Consider the following 6,658-nt stretch of genomic DNA (forward strand, 5'->3'; position numbering starts at 1 on the left):
ATAAATAATGTGTATCGCAGCCAACTTCACCTAATTCAAAACGTGATGGACCAATCGCAGGGCGGAGTTAGCTACCGACAAAAAACAAATGACTCTCCTTATCATCTTTAAAAAAAAAATACCTACACTATTGGGTTAACATGATTTAATCAGAGGCTAACGTTTGTTTTGCTTTCGGTATGCAATTATTACTATACACACATTAAAATGTAACCGAAGTTAACTACGCGTAATGAGCTGATACTTTATTGTGTAATAAATCATGTATGATGTCGACCATATCGTCGAATTCATAGACCTGAAATCTATAGGCCCAAGAGCAAAAACAGGCCTCTGTGTTTTATATACTATAATTCATGAATATGTTTTCTTTTTATATTAATTTACATATTATTTACCGAGTGATTTTGTCAGCCTTTCGGACAGCTTCGCATCAACAACAAGCATCGTGCAACAAAATCGAATTTCATCCACAAAATTGTCGTTTCCGCTGTCTGCCGTGAATGTCATGATTATTTACCTAGATAGATATATACCTAGATACATACCTAGATATTTTTCTAGCACGAACGAAGTAACACTAGTGACTTCCTTCCGATATTTAGTTAATCGATAATTTACATTATAATACATGTCATTAATTGTTATAATTATTTCATTAATTATTGTCGTGGTAATGGATCGTGAGTAGTTTCATGTGCTTTGCCTACCCCGTTTAGGAATATAGGCTCGAATTTAGGTGTACCTCTATAACATTAATGTTTTATACAAATGTCGCATATTTGAAAATAAATGGACAATAATAATAAAACGAACCATATTTTAATAGTTTACATAAGTTCTTACATTATTATTCAAGATTTTAGAGGTTATTATTAGGGGTAAGTATTAACCATAAGTAAGGCTATTTTATCGATAAAAGGATTGTCGACGTTTTTATTTTGTCAAGCACTTACAACTTGACGGTCGTGCCAGAAAACTATCTAGGTATAGTCATGATGTGTTTCTGACCATGGTAAAGAACTATAAATTCTGTAAAAATGGGAATTAAGTAAAATGTCTTCTAAGAATTGATCCCATAGGTAATACAACTTTTTCAGATAATTATGGCGAGTTACATGATACCTGTCATATGAAAATATTACTAATGTAGGAAATGCATAAGTTTAATGTGTTATTAATGATGTCCAATCAATGTTTTGCCAGTTGTTGACAAGAAATGCGATGACTTGACATGATTAACCAGTTACATAGTGAAAAGTCAATATAAGACACATCAGTCATATAAATGAAAGCAAAACAAACGGAATAAGTATAGAGAAAGTTTTGAGAAAACTCCAGATAAACTTTTGTAGCTTTGCACTTTACAATAATAATAATATATGTATTTGTATGTTTATGTATTGTATTTTATTTTTATGTGTGTAGTGTAGTATATTGCTTTGCGTAGTATAGTTTGTGCTAGATTTCCTCTAAGTCTACATGTAGTACACCTACTTACAAGGTTAAATTTATTATTCTCCACTACCTAGGTTGTTTGGAAGAGATCGCTCTTTAGCGATAGGACCGCCTCTTGTTTTACCTCTTAATCTTAAGTTGTTGTGTATACTTACTATATTGTTTCCTGTATTGAGGTGTGCAATAAAGAGTATTTGTATTGTATTGTATTGTAATAATTTGCTAAGCGAAAGCCTAAAGTAGCTGGGATACAATATTTCGTATAATAAAGAAGTTCGTCACTTTATAATCATAATTGCATTTCGAGATCACGATTGTGATGTTATTCTTTGAAGTAACGTTATTTTTTTGATAACATATTCGCTCAGTATCGTATCTAGAGATAATATCTGACGTGTCGTGAAATTCGAATCGTGCAGCTAAATATCTTCTTCAATAACTGGCCGGTAGAAAGCCGGGGGAGGCTTTTATCCAACAGTGGGGTATCATAATAGGTTAGTAAAAAAATCTCTGACACTACAAAGGATTTAGTATTAATAAAAAGTGTTCTGGCCCATGAGGGGATCGAACCCGCGACCTTCGCGTTATTAGCACGACGCTCTAACCAACTGAGCTAATGGGCCGATGCCAACAATGTCCAAAATATGAATTAGTACGTATGTATATTTTATGGCCTTAATTTATTTTATATAATCTGATATTTTAAATCCTGTAATAAAACAAATATTAAACGAGATATAGAGTATTGCTTAGGTATCACTTATAGCTGTGAAGGAGGTTATTAGGTACTACTTCGAGCTAGATATTAGGGGGTGCCTATTAGTTCTGCCTATGGGACTTTATTGGAACGGATTAAAAAAAAATTAGACACTTAATTAAAATAAGATTTTAAAATGTAATGCTCACTGTATGGACTTTGGTCTGAAATAATAGTACATTACGATATAAGTGCGTAAAAAAGGAAGTTCGAAACGAGTGGCGATAAATTAAAACACGACCGAAGGGAGTGTTTTAAATCGACACGAGTTACGAAATTCCTTTTCGCACGTGTATCGTACGACGTTTTTCAGTACAGATGAGTCTCCGAAGTTTCGACCTGGCATATAATGAACCACTTCTCGCACTAGTGCGTAATAAAAACACCATCTGTACTGAAAAGATATTTCCTCCTTCCTCCTTTCTTACTTAACACAGCAAAAGGGAATGTACAAGTTTCTAATGGGGTGGCAACGCGCATGTGACACTGTTTGAGTTGCAGGCGTCCATAGGTTACGGTGACCGCTTTACATCAGGCGGGCCGTATGCTTGATCGCCACCAACGTAGTATAAAAAAATATATATAAATAAAGTAAGGTGCTCGACAGTGTAGACGCCATTTTCCATCTCATTATCACAACGTCGTATTTATTTGGCATTAACATGTTGAGCACAGGAACTTTTACCTTATGGCACGACGATGGGATTTGATGTGAACAAAAATATTTAAATATCTATCTAAATTTTTTTTTTTTTTATGTGAATAGGCAGACGTTTGACCACGATCACACCTGATGGTAAGTGATGATGCGGTCTACGGTGGATCACGCTTACCTATGAGATACCTATTTACTCTTGCTTTAAAGATGGATTGTACTCATGTGGGAACACAGACTCAGGCAGGGCATTCCACTCCTTGGCGGTTCGCAAAATAAATGTATATAAAAGAAGAAACTGACTGACTGAATGACTGACATGACATATTGACGCACAGCTAACTAGCAGTGGAAGCGTGCTGGGCCCATAACCTGATAGAAGGAAACGATGACTTGGTTATGAAGATGGTTTATTACATGAACGGAGAACGGAAGACACTGATACAATTTAGGATGTTAATAGTAGTAGGATCGAAACAAGAATGAATTCCCAACGCACCAGGACTTTTTATTCAAACATTTAAATTATGTTCTAAGTGCGTTTATGTGGTTACCTAACATTTTCTTTGGTTTACAAAGCATGCTGATTTTTCCAACAAAAACCACTGATTCTAGAGATTCCAAATTTGGCACATAGGTTCCTTATAAGGTGTAGAGGAGCACTAAAAAAGGATTTTTCAAAATTCACCTCCTAAGGGAGTGAAATGGGGGTCGAAAGTTTGAACAATATTAATTTTAGTACGCGGGCGAAGCCGCGGTAAAAAGCTAATAAGAAATAAAATTGATTGCAATCAGATCAAGTTTTGGTAGCATTTTAAGGTTTTAGTGATATGGAGCTCCAAAGTCATAATTTAATAGTCTAATAATTTTAATAATATATAATAATAAGGCGTAGGGATGTGACGACCCCATCGCCCATTGGTTTTACCAGTGCAATCAGTCAACGCAGGGCAGCTTGTGGCGAGCTGTTGGGGAACAGCGACCCCACGTACCCGAGTGCTCCTGGGGAGTCCTGTTACCCGTAAGGCGGGTGGGTGGGACAGTACTCTCTACCTCTGGCTTGCCTTGGCTGGCCGTCCAGAGTGGAGTCGTTAGGGCTACATGCCCCAGGGGTGGAAGTGAAAATTTGCATAAGACGCGAGTTGGTGCAGTGGCTTCACAGCCACTGGGCAGAAAGCGGTGTACACCTCTCGACACCCTTGAGTTCTCACACCGGTGTTGCCCTTGAGCCATCCTGGATGTCGCTTTTTGTGGGGGCCCATCTTGTGGGGACGAGTCACCGTCTGCCGGAAATAAAATTGGATACCTTTTTATTAGGCAGGCGTCCGGTTTTTTATCCATAACCCAGTATTTAGTCCATCACTTTCATCAAAATAGACCAGTTCATTTTAGATTCCATTAACTCTCAAATAGTCCTTACACCCTGGTGGGTGTTGCCTCTGCGTGTGTCCCATGATACGGGCAAGGGCAACATCCGCTCGGTGTACCCCTTACATTTCATTAAAGTGTCGAAAGGGCCTCTACGTGTTGGCTTCGGCCCCGCGCACGCCTCCCAAAGGTCCGGAATACCATTGTTCCGTGATGGGAAAGACATACAAATTAATAATATAATTATGATCCTATGTTGATCGCAAAATAAATAAATAAATGAAATGAAATAACAGTGGATTTCTCATTTTTTTCAACGATGGCATATTTCTCAATTTATCTATGGCATGAGGCTAATAAAAATGTATGATGGCCCATGAGGGGATCGAACCCGCGACCTTCGCGTTATTAGCACGACGCTCTAACCAATTGAGCTAATGGGCCGGTTGTGTTTCTGTATGAAACTTGCCAATTTATGTTGAAATTATAAACATATCTATATCCTGATTTAAACTTTCACGATTATTACACATAAATATTACGTATAATATATCTATATCCTGTCATAAACAGACGTATAATGCAAGATAAGAAAGTTATAAATAATAATTCGATACTGATGCATAATAAATAATAATCACAAGTAGGTAGATGAACATTCTACATGATTTCTTTAACACTACCTACGAGCAAGCATTTACATCTTAGAGCTATGTATATTTATAAAGAGTCAAGCTGCATATTTTGTTAAAAAGTCATCATTAAATAATATAAGAGACCAATACAAATATGACCTATATCTTCCACGGGTTAACAACTCTATGTACAAAAAGAGCACGTTTATTATGGCTATCCGTATTTTCAACCATCTTCCTCTCAATATCAAAGCGCTAGACGGAATTATGTTTAAATGTAAGCTCAAGAGTTGGCTGATTAGCAAGTGTTTTATGACACAAAAGAATTTTTTGCTAGTTAATAAGACACCTATGTAATGTTAGATAATAAGCTTAGTTATAAAATGGGTAGGTTACCTACCATAATTGTACGCCCTAGCAGGCAACTGTTGATACTTCTTGTATAAAAAAACACCTATGCATGTACACAGTTATACAATAAAATTCTATTCTATTCTATTCTATTCTAGTACAAGGTAATTTTGAAAGTAAAGGATGTATGTAATGCAATACCTTTATTACATGTCTAAGTATGTATATGGATAGAATTTTAAGGAAATCTATATTTTGCAGCACGGTGCGTTGAGTTTTAATGATAATAAAATTAATATTTAGTCCAGATTATGTACTTATAATGTGTTCAATTACAATTGTACCTACATAGGTACAATTGTAATTGAACAATGAATTGAATGATAATAAAATTCATTAATGAATTGAATGATAATAAAATTCATTAATGAATTGAATGATAATAAAATTAATTAATGAATTGAATGATAATAAAATCATTAAATGTTCATTTTTATTTTTAAAGATAACCACCATAAATATAAACACTATATTTAATTATTCAGTGAGATAAATCGTATCATAATACTAAGTAGGTACTCAACGCACCGTGCTGCAAAAATACCTAGATTTCCTGCTGACATCAGCAGTTTCATAATAGGTACCTAAATTAAACATTGTTTTTAAAATCCAAGGTTAAAAATGGTTAAGTATAGTGCTAAAACAATATTTTTTAATTTAGAACAAACAAAAAATACGTCTTCATTTAAACGCTGATTACTCTTTTGTTTCAGATATCAGTCTATCACATTGAAAGCGCGTTCATAGATACCGGTCGCAAATTTCGCCTGCCCCTCCGCCGGCCCATTAGCTCAGTTGGTTAGAGCGTCGTGCTAATAACGCGAAGGTCGCGGGTTCGATCCCCTCATGGGCCATTAAACTTTTTGCTTTTTTTATATTTTTTATACAAAAGGTGCGGTTAAACATACAGGACCAGCTAAGATGTTCAAAAATATCTGTACAGTCACTTGCAACAATTGTTACATTTGTGTAATAATGTTTTTTTTTTGTAGATTTTGCACAGCTTTTGAATTTTTCTGTTTTATTTTAGTTTTAGGCCGCCGTTAGATTTTTTTTTCCAATCTTTGTTATTTAAAGTTAGGTTCCTTCATTTATTGTCTACTACTCTACACAAAGATAATAAGCTTCTGAATAATCCATTCTTCGATATCGGAGCAGTAAAGCAGTCGAGCAAAGATACGTACGATGTAGTCAGCTCGGCTGGTAATGAATTGATTAAGTCGTCAATCTAATCGCACGTACGATAGTTGGCTGTCGGAACAATGTTGCTTCTTTGTTTACCTTCAAGAAGATAGCGAAGTCAAAGAAGAAGAAGAAGTATTGGACTTTCTTTAATGTTTTTATTTATGTTATATTAGTTCAAGGCACATATTT

The 6,658-nt window shown here is 35.4% G+C and overlaps 3 non-coding genes across 3 annotated transcripts; 1 reads left to right on the forward strand and 2 right to left on the reverse strand.

The window, feature by feature from the left end:
* Positions 1 to 2,007: 2,007 nt before the first annotated feature.
* On the reverse strand, positions 2,008 to 2,081 carry Trnai-aau. The gene has a single exon. It is a non-coding gene; the product is annotated as a tRNA-Ile (tRNA).
* Positions 2,082 to 4,608: 2,527 nt separating this feature from the next.
* On the reverse strand, positions 4,609 to 4,682 carry Trnai-aau. The gene has a single exon. It is a non-coding gene; the product is annotated as a tRNA-Ile (tRNA).
* A 1,382-nt stretch (positions 4,683 to 6,064) lies between these two features.
* On the forward strand, positions 6,065 to 6,138 carry Trnai-aau. The gene has a single exon. It is a non-coding gene; the product is annotated as a tRNA-Ile (tRNA).
* The last annotated feature ends 520 nt before the right edge of the window (positions 6,139 to 6,658 follow it).

This window comes from Leguminivora glycinivorella, chromosome 16, assembly GCF_023078275.1.
Source record: "Leguminivora glycinivorella isolate SPB_JAAS2020 chromosome 16, LegGlyc_1.1, whole genome shotgun sequence".
Taxonomy (NCBI): Eukaryota; Metazoa; Arthropoda; class Insecta; order Lepidoptera; family Tortricidae; genus Leguminivora; species Leguminivora glycinivorella.